At 39.8% G+C, this 16,597-nt stretch overlaps 1 protein-coding gene across 4 annotated transcripts in view; it reads right to left on the bottom strand.

Moving 5' to 3' along the window:
• PEAK1 (pseudopodium enriched atypical kinase 1) overlaps window positions 1-16,597 on the bottom strand; it is a 127,148-nt gene that overhangs the window by 56,742 nt on the left and 53,809 nt on the right. For 3 of the 4 annotated variants that reach the window (XM_049811456.1, XM_049811453.1, XM_049811455.1), the window contains exons 2-3: window positions 16,276-16,446; window positions 7,022-7,113 (exon numbers count right to left, since the gene is read on the bottom strand). The gene's annotated coding sequence lies outside the window, so the exon portion shown is untranslated. Of the gene's footprint in view, window positions 1-6,774; window positions 6,819-7,021; window positions 7,114-16,275; window positions 16,447-16,597 lie in introns of all 4 variants that reach the window. The other variant, XM_049811454.1, reaches the window with a different exon arrangement.

Below are 16,597 nucleotides of genomic sequence, written 5' to 3'. Positions count from 1 at the left end.
TCTCTAGACATAAAAGACCGGTACATTAACCATGTCTTATTTTCACATTTTTCTTTTCGGAGAAGCCTGGATGAATTGTAATGCACACAGATAGTCTGAAACACTCAGCAGATGATTTCGCTTAAATCTCAAGTAAGACAAATTAGACGAGATCTTCAATCACTGCCTTGGGATGTGTGGGCGATGTATTACATTTTACAAGTAACAGCATTTGGAAAAATTCAGTTTTTACTCTTCAGCTGCTGTACTCTTTTTAATTACATGCTAAAACTTGGAGAAATAAGAACTGGAAAGGAAAGGAGCAGAAGAGAGACTTCACACAGATAATGAGATGGCTGCTTGCTGAAATTAGGCAACATCATCTCTAATGTCTGCAGCGCTGAGCTAAGAGAGGAAAAAAGCAGATTCCTCATACTGCCCAGTGCCTTCCCTTCTAGCAATGGAGTGTTCTGCAGTAACTAGTTTTAAGTGAGATAGGAAGCTCTAGCAGCAAGTTCACTACTTGAGTGAGGGTTCTTATTTTATATGGTGTGACGGAAGAACTAGTTTGAGGCCATGTAAAAGTAATAAAGTCCGCCACAAATCTTGGTGAACCTTTAATATGCCAGGATCCATAGACAAATGAAAAGTCTCAAAAGGTCCCTGGAATCTTACTGCTCGACGTGCCTATTCATTTCCTGGTGCACACTTTAATTTTACACTCTGAAAAAAAAGTGTAAAGAAAGAAATGGGGAAGAGCTGTCAAACTATTTTTTTTTTTTTAAAGTCCAATTTCAATCTTCCCTATGAAGAATGTGATTGAAAAACTCTTGTAGTTATTGTTGTCCAAGGATTATAAGTTTTTTAGGCTGTTTGGATGGATTTAGTAAGTTCTCCCAGAACAATGTGGACAATACCTTTGTTTTCTTGTAGATGCAAATATTGGATTTTTATACCAGATGCAGCATTACTACTACTGCTAAACATACTCAAACAGATCTCAGGTGAGTATATACTTTTCTTACCCTGGTAAGCAAGTTGTGAATCTTATGGGTTCAAAGGTTATGCATCAGGTGGCTAGCTTAAAAGTTTTGCACAACTAAAGCACAACTGAGAGTATTATTTTCCTTCAATATTATTATTGTAATAGATGGGGATAAATGGAATACTGCAAGTATACAGCTTTAATTGAAACGTAAACTGCTTGTTGATATTGTCTCTTTCAGTTCTCCTTTTCTAATCACGAAAATGATTCTAAACATTGCTGTGCCCAAAACATTTGAGAAAGAGACTGACATCATCTGAAGGTTTAGTAGTAGTAGTTTAGAGGTTAAAGTCACATAAATAGTGCCTTCTTTAAAAACACACCTGTGTAGTTTGTATATTGTAGTAGCAGAAAAGTATATGTTATACATATGTATAAACACACACAGAAAAAGGAAGAAATTCACAAATATGGAATATGTTGGTATATTTCTGAGATCTACATAAGACGTACACATCACAGGAAGAAAGCTAAAATAAGTGTGATCAGATAAAAGAGGACTTAAAACTGAGAAGATATGATTTAAACAAAAAAGGAAAAAATATACTACTAATAAATCCCAGGAAAAATTAACGTAGACAGCCAGCTTATCCCACTGAAAGATGTAAACCTACTGAATATTTAAAATACACCTCTACAGAAACCAGTCTATCAGAACATAGCTAGCAACAATACACTAAAACCCAGCTAGTCACTTGTGGATACCTATTGCACCTGACTTCCTCTGAGATTACATGGCTTTGCCCACAGCAATGTTTTTTAGAACTATTCCCACTGTTGCCTTCACAGTGGGTCTGCTGTACCAACACTAACATCGGGAACATTTCACCACCACACCATTTGAAACATTCAAAATAAAATTTTCGCCCCTGGTGAATGTAAGCAGCAACGGCTGTTTGCTGTAGCACTTTGGCTGGTACGGGTGACTGAAGGAGGTTATTTTTGTGCAGTATTTACCGAAATACACTCATTAATACAGACCTACACATCATTTACAAAGTTCTAAAAAATAACTTCCGATACAGAAAATACAATCCAGCTTTTAAACAAGCACTGTAAATGTTCAATTAATATTGCAGCTTTGTGGACACAAGCACATGCAATTTATGGCCATTTCTTTCTTTAAGAGGAGGAAGGGAGAGGTTACAATACAGTGTTAGGAGCAAGAAACTTCCAAATCCAGTTCTAAAATTAGCTTCAGCTTTGATAAATCAATAAACTCTTCCCCCCAACCCCCTTCCCTTTTGCCTATTTCTAAAGTCTTTCTTCTTTCTCCTCTCCTTAGACTGCTCATGTGCTTAATCTGATCAAAATTCTTTAGGGATGTCACAGGGATAAATAGCGCTATTAACAGCTACTAGTTTCCATTTGCTTTTTAGAAATGGGTGCATCACACTTCGAGGCATTATATACACTATTAGGTATTCACAGGATGCGCTATTACCGAGAGACAATACACAGAGAAAGAAGTGGAGACTGAAACATTTTTTGCCTTAAGAGGAGGATCCTCCAAGTGTTTTGTAGAGTGTGCTCCAGGGCCATTCAATTGTTCTACAGCGTTAGTATTTCAAGCAGAAGACATTTAACTCTGTTTCTTCGAGGACCAAAGTATAAATACAGGGAATCAGGTATTTATCCAATGCAGGTAACAAGATTTCTACCTAGCAATTTTATGCAACTTAAATGTAAACGATGCATGAAAAATGTATTCTTAGTAAGCGTTAAACACAAGCATTTTAAACAGAGAAGTAGGGAACAGCAATGATCTCTGTGTTTTGTCATCACTGACAACTGCAGCCCTACAGCCCCGAGGAGCCTACAGTTGCTACCAATCTGTGATCAAATTAATAAAGTGCAGCTTCAAATAAATTATGGGTACTTTATTATGTGCATTCAGAAAGAGACAGCTATGAAACATTGCCTTGCTAAACATTATACAAGTTCTTATAAATATTCATGTGCAGCATTTTACTCTAAGCATTTAATCATTTCTTTACAAAAAAAGAATGGGGGGAAAGGGGAGAGGAAGAAATTACTGTTTCCTCAGTTCCAAAACATTCAATGCAACAGAAAAGACAAACTTGTGCACAAGTGCTCTATAAATTAGACAGCACCAAAACCAGAAACTTAAAAATGAAAAATTTTTCAGGGAGATTTTTTTTTCTTTTTTAAAAAAATTACACCTGAAGTTTTAAAACAGTTTGCAGGTACTAAACTAATGATTTCCTGATCATGGGAATTACTTGAATTTTGATCATTTGAATTTCTATGTTACCAGCTTTTGAAAAAAAAAAAGATTGATCTATTGCTTCCGACTTTTGTATGAAGACAGATTTAGTTGGCTGTACTTCTCTGCATTTTCAAAACCCTGTTGTCAAAGACGAACCTAACGTCACAACACCAGACAAATACGGCTGCTTTGCAATGGCGAGGCACTGTGCAACTCAGAAACTCGATCCATCAATACACAGCTGTTGTAAGCTAAAACAGCAAAACTGAAAATCCTGCCATCACCCCTTGAAAGCAGTGCATTTCTAACTATATTCTATGGCATGCAGCCTCTTGATTAAGCCTCTCTGACTTAAAGTTTATCAATACTACTGTGAATTAATATAGACTGCAGTAATACATGCTGACAATACAAAAGCCTGTTCACAAGTGGCTTATGCACAAAAGAGAAAAGATTGAAATACAGTTTTGACATAAAAGTATAAACCTAATATAAAAGGTAAAAGATGTACAGTAATAACATTGGAACTCCTCAGAAATCACACAAGCAGAGACAGCAGTGAGGGACCAGCTTAGACCTCCTGCCTCGCTGTGATCCTGGCTCCAAGCCAGACCAAGATAACCGACTCTCTGCCTTTGACATGCTTTTACCTTCCTTTTTGTACCAGGAACATCACTTCTTGTCTGAGAAACGTGTTACACTATAGCTTTGGGTATGACTATCTTTGCAGTATCTTTTCAGATACTACACTCTGGACATACCTCCCCATTCAAGATGCTATAGCTATAGGGGAAAAAATAAATAATCCAAGGAAATGCTTATTAACGTAGACCGAACTCCTTCACACATACCTTGGCTGGCAAGTAGACCTAGTGTTGGCTGAACAGGGTGGTAAAGCAACATCGATAGCGGAAGAGGCTTATTGCTATGGTACTTTTGGTTCCCTCTTGTATCAGTCAAGTCAGATTGCTGTCAGATGTACCTGACTCTGCTCTCAGGCGTATCGGACAAGTCTCAGCGGAGTTATTCAAAGCACATAACCATGTTTAGAAATACAAAGCAAAGTGAAAAGTGGTGCTGCCTTTCACTTCCCTCAGGAAAACTGCCTCTTGCAAATGGTTTTATCATTTTCATTATATCCTGTTTGATTTGCTTTACCATCTTGACTGCAACAATAGCTACGACATAATAGGAAAAGATTTTTCCACAGGCTGGTTCTAATTACATTAAATCTCAAGTGAGATAGGACATTTAAATAAGAAACAACTGCAGAGCCTGAGATAATAACATACCAAGATACTAGGCTTTTTGAGAGTACTGTTAAAATGATGCATTGAACATTACAGCGTCCTCCAATCACGTTTCAACACAAAAGCCATTTCTTCTGTGACACACCGCTGTAGAAAGCGGTCAGCAGTTATTGCAGTCAATGTTCAACTCTGAACAATTATGAAACATTATCCCTCATGCTGGAAGTTACATAGATCTTTGCAACATGAACTGTGAGATACATGCTTAAACTTCTGCATGAGGTGAGGCCGCTGGGAACACAGGGTCACTATAGGACTAATCACCCCGTGAACCACAAAGAGTTGAGGAAGTTTTGAAGAGCTTCTGGATTTTGTTGCAAGTTGTACCTTTAACATTTTGTCAGGATAATTGAATTCTCTTTTAATGTGCTTGGAGAACATATCTTTACATTGTTGAAAACCACTGAAATATAAACATGCTAAATGGAGACTGTGGCTATGTGGTCTATAAACACAGTGAAATCTGTCATAGTCCCAGAGTTTATATGTTTGATGTTATAAGCCACCATGCAGCTGTGCCTCCAGTATTGGTGTTTATGGAACGCTGCAGCAAATTCCCCTGCTGGAAACCAAAACTGAAGAAAGGGAACTTATGTGGGGAGGGAAGGAATTTCATTACCCCCCTGCACCTCCCTTTCCTTTGGCTAAGTGCTAGCCCAGGCTAAAGGGAGGGAGAAGAGCTGGCCTGCAGGAATGATCTGGACAAAGGTATCAAGTGCACCCTCAGTAAGTTTGCAGATGACACCAAGTTGGGAGGGAGGGTTGATCTGCTTGAGGGTAGGAAGGCTCTACAGAGAGATCTGGACAGGCTGGATCGATGGGCCGAGGCCAACTGTATGAGGTTCAACAAGGCCGAGTGCCGGGTCCTGCACTTGGGTCACAACAACCCCATGCAGCGCTACAGGCTTGGGGAAGAGGGGCTGGAAAGCTGCCTGGCAGAAAAAGACCTGGGGGCACTGGTCAACAGTCAGCTGAATATGAGCCAGCAGTGTGCCCAGGTGGCTAAGACGGCCAACAGCATCCTGGCCTGTATCAGAAAGAGTGTGGCCAGCAGGAGCAGGGAGGCGATGGTCCCCCTGTACTGGGTACTGGTGAGGCCGCACCTCGAGTCCTGTGTTCAGTTTTGGGCCCCTCACTGCAGGAAAGACATGGAGGTGCTGGAGCGTGTCCAGAGAAGGGCAACCACGTTGTTGAGGGGCCTGGAGCACAAGTCTTATGATGAGTGGCTGAGGGAACTGGGGTTGTTTAGTCTGGAGAAAAGAAGACTGAGGGGAGACCTTATCGCTCTCTACAACTACATGAAGGGAGGCTGTAGTGAGGTGGGCACTGGTCTCTTTTCCCAAGTAACAAGCAATAAGACAAGAGGAAATGGCCTCAAGTTGCACCAGGGGAGGTTTACATTGGATATTAGGAAAAAATTTTTCACCGAAAGGATTGTCAAGCATTGGAACGGGCTGGCTGGGGAAGTGGTGGAGTCACGATCCCTGGAGATACTGAAAAGACATGTACATGTGGTGCTTTGGGACATGGTTTAGTGGTGGACTCGGCAGTGCCAGGTTAATGGTTGGACTCGATCTTAAAGGTCTTTTCCAACCTAAACGATTCTATGATTCTATAATGCGGGGAGGACCGTTCATCAATTCCCTTTGCTCACAGCTAGTTACTAAACAGACTTAACTAACATCAAACCATGTATAAGTGATTCAGTAGTGTATGGCTAGAGCCAAAAAAGCTATGTACATGCAGATTTGGATATCAGTTACTTATCTGTTCAGCTGTTTTTCCATAGTCATCATAATAAAGTTTCAAGGAAATTATCTAGATACTGAGGATTAAGAGACCTAGTTTCAGTCGATAAACAGAATCTGTGATTCTAAATTCTATGCTTAGAGAATATAAACTTTCACAGCAGCAGTTTGGTAAATAAAGCATTCTTGTCTAAATAGCAAAATGCATATTAATTCTCTATTAATAACATAATCAAGTACACAGAAGAAAATTGAAAATGTTTATTTTGGCACACAAAATTTATTTTCTTGTGCGTATATTCTATACTTCAGATTTGCAACACTAAAAGTGCTCTGATGCACTAGTTACCTATGTTTGTCTAGTGAACAATGCCACAACACTGAAGAATGATTGCTCATATGCAGAAAGTTGAGTATGTGACCACATTGCAAAAACACTTTCTAAATGTAGCTCAGAGATACCTGCACAGCCACTGCTGGAGATGCCTCTTTGAACAGATCTAAATCTGAAAAGAAAATACAGACCCATATGAAGGTAATCAGTAAAAGACACATGCAACTATTACTCCTTAAGAAAATACTTAATTTGCCTTTAATGAAGGCGGCAGCATTTCACTTGTACATCTTCCTCTATCCACTATTGTTTTTGTTAACTTCCTTTAGGCCCTTATAGGACATCTGTAAACTAAAATCACTTGAAGATGCTCACCTTCACGCACCCTCACCACTTCTCTTGTACTGGCTCTGCTGTTCTCGTAACACCTCTGAACAGACTCAGCTTTCAAACTGCAGCAAATCAACCTGTGGATGGGGAAGAAGAGTCGTTTTCTGTCAGGTCAGCAAGTTGAATGGGCTCACGAAGATAAGCAATAAGCAACAAACATTCAGCCACAGAGGGGACAATGCCGCATGGCCAGGAGCAGCACTGAGGTAGCTGTTGTAGCTCTATTACCCTCTGCACCCCAAGAAGCAGAGAGATTTCAGTAGATGAACAGCAAGTTTTATGTAGCCATCATGGCCTACAGACAGGTACTGTTCTAAAGCTCTTGGGCTCACATTGACTTATGGTGTTGCATAAAACCTTTCCATTCTGTTCAAGTATACCTTTCAAATGAATAGTTCAGTCATTTAAAATTACCGAGCAGTCACCTCTGCTGCAAGGGCCATATTAGCACAATTCTTCTGTCCAACAGATTCCCTAGGGCCAAATGTTTTCCTTGGGAACTCTAAGTGGCTCAGGTAAATTACAAAAGATGTGACCTTGTTTTACACGTTCTCAAGATACAGGCTAGCGTACTTCATGTGGGGCTATGGACTGGTATTGCCTATTTCCAGATGCTTTTAAAATAATCATTTAACTGCCTCCTTCCCCCCCCCGCCTTTTTTTTTTTTTTTTTCACAGTTCCTGGCATATACCTTCCACATTGGATACCCCTGAAATACCAATGTGTAACTTTACATGCAAACTAAACAAAAGGTTATTTCTTCCCCAAAAAGAGTAATAATTTGAAAACTTGCTAGTCTTGATCATGAGTGGAAATAAAGACTGATAACAACAGAGGCTGCACAGAGCACAGGTCACGATGACCCAAGTGCTGAGGAGAGAAAGCAAGATGAGAAGTGTTTCCTGAAGCTAGGACATCCATAAAAGCGAATGCCAGTACTGCAGTGCTAGTAATTCAGCAGCATAAGGACAAAAAAAGGGAGCCTTACTTCAACAAATTGGATGTGATATATCGCGCCTTCAGTGCTGTATCCCATAGCTACTGAATTACTGAATCTTCATTGACTGTTTTATGTCACATGCACTCCTGATTTGCTATCCAAGTTTCTTCCTACACAGACTGGTGGTCTCTCATTAAGACCAAGATTTACAGAGCACAGATTTCAGATTTTATAGAACCCACTGTGCTTTCTAAAGATCCACCTTTTCTTCTAATCAACTGAAATAACACTTTTTGGCTATGATTCATGGTGGGTTTTTTCCTTTTCTTTTTTTTTTTTAGATTTGCAATGCATATTTCTCAGTCAGACCTCTAAGGATGTTGATAAGATCTGTGCAGTCTCTCTTAGTATGTGCCCCCCTTTAATTCTTTGAGATACAAATACTTTTATGTTACAAGAAATGAGGACAACAGAAAGCTGCAGATCCCATGAATGTATAAATTGTCTTGAAGGCATGGAACAATTCAGCCCTAATTACAGCCAGCTGGAGTCTGCTCTCTTTGCAGTGATACTTAGATAATTAACCAAATACTGACTGATGCAAGACTCAACTATGTCACTACCACTCAGATATTCAAGGTTAATTTTTGTATCCATCACTGAAATCAAGCTTAATGGATATTATCAGCTAAAGTCTTGAGAATCAGTAACACACAGTCATACAGTTAGGCAAGGATTATTTTTTCCCCTCAGTGAGCTTGGTGCTATCTTTCTTAGCTGCAGAAGAAACGTCTTTTCCCTTAAAAAGGCAAACTCATAATTTTTTGTTAATTTAATACCTGTTAAATTCACTTAGTTTAAGCCCTAAACTTAAATACACTTAAGCCACAACACTGATGTAATAAAATAACCCCCAAAATGTTCCGATAGGCATTACTGTAGTAATACACATTTATTTCTCACAGTATGCCATCTTAAAATTTGTGGGTTTGTGTTTCTTCCTAAGTAAGCTTTATATGGATGTTGAAAGCAAACAGTACTATGCCAAGTCAAATATACTGGTTTGACTGCCAATGCATATACTCTGAAACTATTACAAAAGAGGATGGCAGAGATAACATTCAAGAAGTCTGAAATGTTTGGAAGGCAAAACTGCAAACACATCCTTCCTTCTGCTTGTAATGAAATAATTTTTTTAAATTGTTACGTACCTGAATTGTATTTGCAGCAAAAAACAGATTTGAAAGAGGAAGTCAGTACGAACAAGAGAAAGTTGTCTTTCCTAATTCTATTTTCAGCAGTCCTTTCCCTGAAAATATGAATTTTTAGACAGATTCAATCCCTCTGACTGATTACACAGCTAGTTAGTGCTGCACTGATGAGAAGAAAACATTTTGTCACTGCTTTTTGTCAAGTGGTAGCTCCTGCAACTTTTATTTCTAGTTACTAATTCAAGAAATCTATTGTGAAAAATTTGAAATATTTTAACCTGCTAAAGATGTTTGTAAAAACAGCGATACACCACAGAAGATGTTGGTAGAGACACAGTGCAACAAGAAACGTAACTAATCAATAATTGTTAGATCTTGGGTGGGGCTATAAAGAAGAAAAACATCATGTATCTCAGTTGCATACTTAGAGTGTTCTTAAAAAATCTGGGTGGGGAGGCAAGAATCTAAAGAATCTGGAATAGAGATCCTTCATTTTGTATTTTATTTGTCCTGACACCTTCTTATCTGGTATTGAAAAATAAACAATCCCAATTACGTTTGCACACTGTCCAACATACTCCTTCAGCAGGAAAAGTCTGAATTTTGTCAAATGTCTTTGGAATGCCACTGTAACACAAATCACATAGTATCACCACAACAGTGCAAGTTAAAGTGTAACCTGCAGTTTCACTCTGAAGAATACACAGAATTTTTATTACCAGAAATGGAAAGTAATGGAATAAAAATAAAAGCTTAGCAAAAAAATAGGTTAACTCATACAAAGAATGAAATTCAAGACATGGCTGAAAAAGAAAGCAAGCCAGGTATTTTTGGAATTATTTTGAAGTCTATTAAAATCCCTACCTATTCACTTATGAAGCGTTTTTGCTTAATATATATATATGCTAATGTTCATATTCAAGATAGTGATGATTGGGCTGAAAAAAACCTGCTTTGTAAGAACAAAGGAAGAAAGACTATGCATAATCAGCAATTGTTTCTGAAAGCATTTCCAGACTTATACTGAAGAGAGTTGAGGAAATTCATGTTCGAAAGGAAAAGTTGCATTCTGGATTAATTGCCGAGAAACCCTTTGAACCTGAGAAGCCTCCAATATTCCTATTATTTTGTGTTAAAAGGTGAGATAAGAGATGCTGCTGAAGCTACCCGCTGTATGAGGTGGACGCTGTAGTATACAGGGGGAACCTGACTCTGCCCAGAACCTGGGGACAGTGGGACTACCTGTGCTGCATGAAACACAAGCAGCTTCCAGTGTTTCAAATGCATGCCTAGGTGACTGCATTAAGGAAACGGCTGTGCTGCAAGAAGTGAAGACACCTTCCCTTAACATAGCGTGCAGTGCTGCTATCTTACTTCTGTCGCTCAGGTATATTTTTAGATGTGGCTGCTTTCTGTTCTCTCATTCCCCTACTCTGCTCTTAATATTAATACACAGGCCAGAAGGATGATATTTACATAACTGGCTATATGCCGTTTCCTAATAGGGAGAGTATGGAGCTAATGTAATGTCGTGGTCTCAGCCCAGCTGGTAACAAAGTACCACGCAGCCGCTCGCTCACTCCCCCCGGCCACAGTGGGATGAGGAGAAAATATGAAGAAAAGCTTGTGGGTCAAGATAAGGACTGGGAAGGATTGCTTCCCACTTATGGTCAGGGGCAAAAGACAGGTTCAACTTGGGGAGGAAACGAAATCAATTTCATTTACTACAAATCAAAACAAAACAAGGATATTAGGAAGTAAACCCAAACCTGAGAACACTCTCCCCCCAGCCCTCCCTCCTGCCTGCCTCAACTCCACTCCCGGTTCTCTCCACCTTCTCCCTGCAGCGGCGCAGGGGAACAGGGGAGGGGGGCCGGGGTTGGTTCCTCGCATGTTGTCTCTGCCGCTCCTTCCTCCTCAGGGGCAGGACTCCTCACTCGTCCCCTGCTCCAGCATGGGGTCCCTCCCACGGGAGACAGTCCTCCATGAACTTCTCCAACGTGAGTCCTTTCCGCAGGCTGCGGTTCCTCACAAACATCCCTGGCGTTGATCCTTTCCACGGGCCGATCTTCAGTGACAAACTGCTCCAGCACGGGCTTTCCCATGGAGTCACGGCCATCTTCGGGGGAATCCGCTCTCCCGCTCACCTCCATGGGCTTGGGGGGACAGCCTGCTGTCTCACCACGGGCTGCAGGGGCTGCAGGAACCTCTTCAGGCATCCCTCTTCCCTCCCTGACCTTGGTATCTGCACAGGGGTTCCTCTCGCATCCCAATCCCACTACTCACTACCGGTTCCCCTTCTTAAATACGTTCTCCCAGAGGCGCTACTGCCATTGCTGAGGGGCTCAGCCTGGGCCAAGCGGGTCTGGCTTGGAGCTGGAGAAGCTTCTAGCAGCTTCTCACTGGAGACACCCCTGTGGACCCTCCCTCGCTACCAAAAAAAGACCCAAAAACTCGTAACATGTAACAACTTTGATTTACAGGTTGTAGCAAAAAAATAGCACCAATACTGTAGGCTATAACTCCTGAGTATCTGGACAGCACTTAAAGAAAAAAAATCTTTTTATGGCAACTACATACGTAAACTTTTCCAACTCGTTAAGAAACTTATTCATATAAAATGATTCTTGCTTGCAGCAGGTTCAACTGTGTTGATTATCTTTTTCAACCCTAGAAGTCGATCATTTTCTTAATTAGCAGGATCTGAGATGTGTTCAGTACTGTTGTGTTTTTTTGTTCTTTTTTTTGTAAAGAATGGGAATATGTTTCTTGCCAAGACCACTTCACATAATAACAGGCTAGAGAAGAATTAAAGGACCTAGCATGAAAAATACAATCTAATTATCACCAACTGAACAGCTGATAAATGAAATGACCAAGTACCATACACTAGTTTCACATGATGGAAATTAAGGCGGGGTGAATTTGTTACGAACATGGAACAACTGAAAATTATAGACCTCACCATAAGCAAGGCCTCTTATCTCCATCAATGAAGATTCACTGCTCCCACAATAAGCAACCTACCATCCCGTCACAAAACAGCTAGAAGTTCCAGTACCCAGCAGCAGAGTTGTTTTGATGTAAAATACAGGAGCCTGTTCATTTTGAAGAGCAGTACTGGTTTGGAGCTTTACAAATTTATGAGATGATTTTTCCGTTTTGCCTGTCCTGCTTATTTGACGTTTCCAGGGACAGCCATCACACCAGCATGAATTTAACAAACACAAGCATCAGCCTCCTTTTATCAGATGAACCGACAAGGACAATATTTTTAACATACCTGTGATGGGACAGATTTCATAGATAAGCATAAGTGAAAATGGAGACTAATGCAAGCTAGTGAAAAATCAGAATTGCCCTTCAGAAACAATTGCATGTAGGGACATTTAATAAATATTTTGATGTTACTGTTGCTTACTCTGTCAATGTTTCCATTTTGAATCATCACCTTCAGACATTTAAACCTCAAGTGAAAAAGCCTGACTGGACCAGAAAAACTAGCAAGTCAGGTCTCCAGGGAAGAATAAAGTCTTTTCTTAACCCCCTCAACCCAAACATCATGAATTTAGTATCTTTAGCTACTTTTGAGATAGAGCTAAAAATCTTGGGTTTTGAGACTTTCTTTTGTTCATATGTAATTGAAGTTAAAATGTCACCCTACCTCTTCCCTGGTTTAGTGATATAATTCTGTGATTCCTACAACACTGATGGGGAAGGCAGCCGGCCTTCTGGACAAGAAGCACACAGAACACAGCGCCTGTGCTCCCAATGCTTTTCAAACTGTAAGTACAAAGTAATTGATACAGCAGTTGAAGTTTGGCAAACTGTTCAGGAATGCACAAAGGAAATGCAATATAGAGATGTAAAATCACTAAAGGAATATTTTTCTGGTTATCTTAAAAATACATTTAAGCCAATAGCCCCTCCCTGTCTTCTGCAGGTACCTAGCTTTATCTACAGTACACATCAATCACACCAGACTCGCCTTCAGTGCCAGTATTCTATGTTCCTTCCTCGCTCTACGTGCCAAGCCAAAGAGAAGAAACAAAGGCTGGTGTTGTTCCTGGGAAAAAAAATGGGTTCTGCAGGAATTAGTGGGCAGCTTCCTTTCATGCAGACATAGGCTTGCATTCTCTATGATGAGTTAACCTATGCAAACACATTCAATAGTGTAACGTCCTTTTCAATGGAAAGTGTCCCTACAGAAATGTGTGTGGGTACTGCATGTGGGAGAGGAGGTTGATAATAGTTTCAGAAAAATTCTCTTCGATGATATATTACTGTGTGACTGGAGAACCAGGCAGGCTGTTGAACAGAGGTGTGTTCAGCTGCCTACAACCTTCCATTGTTATTGAGAAGGTGGTGACTTCCTCTTCACTGAATCTTTCCCCTTATTTTGCTCTTCCTTCCTGATGATAAATGAATTTTTTTATTACTCTAACCAATTCAACATTACTTTTAGAAATTTTATCATTCATTTAGATTTCACTCAAGTGAGTCAAGCGGAAAAAATGTGTTCTCAAGATGACAGAAAACCCTCCCATTTAAAAACCCTGAGCCAAGAGCACCTCCCATGCAACATCCTCCAGCTGTTCTCAGAAAGAATCTGTTCATGTGGCATCCTTAATCAGTTCCCATTTAGGCCACTCCAGAGCACCTCCAGCAAAAAGGAGATCTGCCCAAAACAGCAACCTCTGGCTCTTCCCAGGCCTCCTCCTGCTCAACTCACCCAGCACTTCCCCAAACTACACAAACCTCCTGATGTTCAGCCTATTAAGATCTTCCTGTGCCAGCAGAGAAATCTATCACATAGCATTGGTATTCCTGTTCCAGGGCCACCGATTGTCACTTTTATCAGCTAAATAATAGTAATTTGAATACAGCAACAATTAGGGAAACCTATTTCCTCAGCTGAAGCCATTATCCCTGGTAGATCTACAGTTAGTGCGGTTTTGACAAAGGCTGGATACATAAAGAAAAAGTTGCTCTGCCAGGCAGCAATGTACAAGGTAAAAACCAAAACATCACCTTCCAGTTTTCTAACAATTTTTTCTCTAAAATGATGATGACTGTAAACTATTTGTATCTTCTCCTAACCTGCTGAATAAAGACATTCCAAGGTGGTACATTTTTCCTTAGAAAGAATGAGCAAGAGTTTGTGATTAGTATTGCTTTTTAACTTGTGCTAATATTTCTGGGCTCTAAAGTGTCTCAGAAAGGGGAAAGCACACTAAGGTGCCCCAGCTCCACAGCTTTTGCAAAAGACAGACATGAGAATTGGAACTGTCTTTTCCTCTTGTTCTCATTAGACATATCAGTGAATTAGAGATCTCCAAGTATATGTGCACACATTCAAAAAGGAAGGACCACAAAGGTAAGAAGAACAGAGAAAAACCATTAAAAGGAGCACAGTAAGTTCAAAAACCTTTTGAAAGAAGAAAACCATTTTTCTTATAAGTACTTTTCGAGCTTTGTTTGCCACCACTGCAGATGAATGGAATCTGCAAGCCCTCCCTTCTTGCCAATACCGTTGGAGAAATAAATAAAGTACGCAAGCAACTCTTGCAACAAACCAGACAACTTGTAAAGATGGGAAATCAGGGAAAAACTCCACCAGCCTATCGACCAACTGATGCATTGGCCATGCCATAAGTTTTCCGTTGAGAGGCTCCTAAGTGCTGGCGTGACTGTTCTCTCACAAGAGATACAAGGAGCCTTAATGTGGATTTCAGACAGGAACTGTTATATTAATGCTGAATAGTTTCTAAAATCCTGCCTTTAACTCTCGCAGAAATTGGGATAGAATTATTCTAAGGCACTAACAGTTCTCCCATTGAAGTTTTGACACTGCCTATGATACACGGGTGGACGAAATACTTTACCTGGACTGGTAAAGGAGAACAGCTGTACTTGTAAGGTTCAGAAATGCAGTACTAATTTTTATACCAAAAGCCATGTAAAAATACCATCAGACCTGTTCCCTCTCCCTCTCAAGAACAGAGGGTAGCATAAGAAAAAACCATTATAAATGTCTGAAAATCGGAATTCTTAACATTATTGAAATTTTAGCAAACAAAACCACAACACATACAGATTTGCGCTTTTTTTTGTTCATGTCAAATGGAGGAAATGTGGCGATAAGTCATTTTTGATATATGCAGTTTCATTACCGTTTTCCATCAGTGTAACCAAACTAGGGAAAATTCCATTGTACACAGGTTCAGCCAGGCTTTGAGAAGGGCATGAAGACCTTCTTTTATTCTCTTCTCTCAAAAGACAATGAAACATCATCTTGGTCTACTAAAGGTGTGTTAATTCCTCCTTTCCTGTAAAGCACCTGTTTTTAGTGACTGGTTACACTGCACCCACTTTACAAAGGGACAAAGCCTACAACTGGATAGCTTGGACAAAAGGAGAAGCTAGCGTCTTTCCACTCCCACTTTTTAAAGTAGCACATTTTTGTATTCCTGACTAGTACATTGACCTGGTAAAGACATAGTACAGGTCTCAAGTATAAGATAAAAGTACTTTAGATGTCTCATACCCAATTATGAATGGATGAAGGGCAGAGAACAGGATGAGCAAGTAAGAATAGCAAAGAACAGAAAATGGAAAAAGAAAATAGATTTTTCAAGGAAGTGTTGATTATTAGCAACCTTCATAGGGTACTATATAAGTGTGTCTTTTCATATGTTTCATAAGTCACACAAATTACTTACTACATAACTAAACCCATGTACATACATGCTTCTACAATTCGTTCCAAACTGCAGTTTTGCTAGGCGTTTGGTAGGAAGACCGTTACTAACAGAGTAATAGCAAAATCTTATTTTGTTTTTCAATAATGAAGAGATAGGATGAAGCCTCAGGAAGACTTCAACTACAAAGTAAGCCATTAGATACTAAAATTCCAACTTCTTGCTAATAAACGGGACTCACAAAATTACAGATTTGTCCGATGTTTGGCTGTTGTAAGATTACTCTAAACTCTGGTAGTAGTAAAACAATATCCTCTACTATCCATACAAACTATCTTATGATACTGTATTAGGGAAATAAATAAGATATCAAAAAAATTAGTTACCGCTTAAGTTTGAGGCATTCCATCCATTCTAATGTCAACGGTTGGCTTTGCAAAACCTTCTGCAGCTACTGGCAATAAATCCCACTGAAAATTTCAAAACTTCCTACTTCTCCAGACAAATTCGCTTCACCCTCTTCTCTTCATGACTACTGGTCAGGACAGCAACATTTTCTGTGAAAGACAGACAATGATGTTATTTCAAACAAATTTCAAATGTGATTTATTGTTAATTTGCCTTCTTTAACAACGTCGTGATCTCTTAAATGCTACAAGAACCGCATAGGAAGACACTTGAATTCTTTTCAGAATTCTGGCTGCATAG

Source organism: Accipiter gentilis, chromosome 10 (assembly GCF_929443795.1).
Source record: "Accipiter gentilis chromosome 10, bAccGen1.1, whole genome shotgun sequence".
NCBI classification, from domain to species: domain Eukaryota; kingdom Metazoa; phylum Chordata; class Aves; order Accipitriformes; family Accipitridae; genus Astur; species Astur gentilis.
This window is presented reverse-complemented; position numbering and strand designations above follow the sequence as displayed.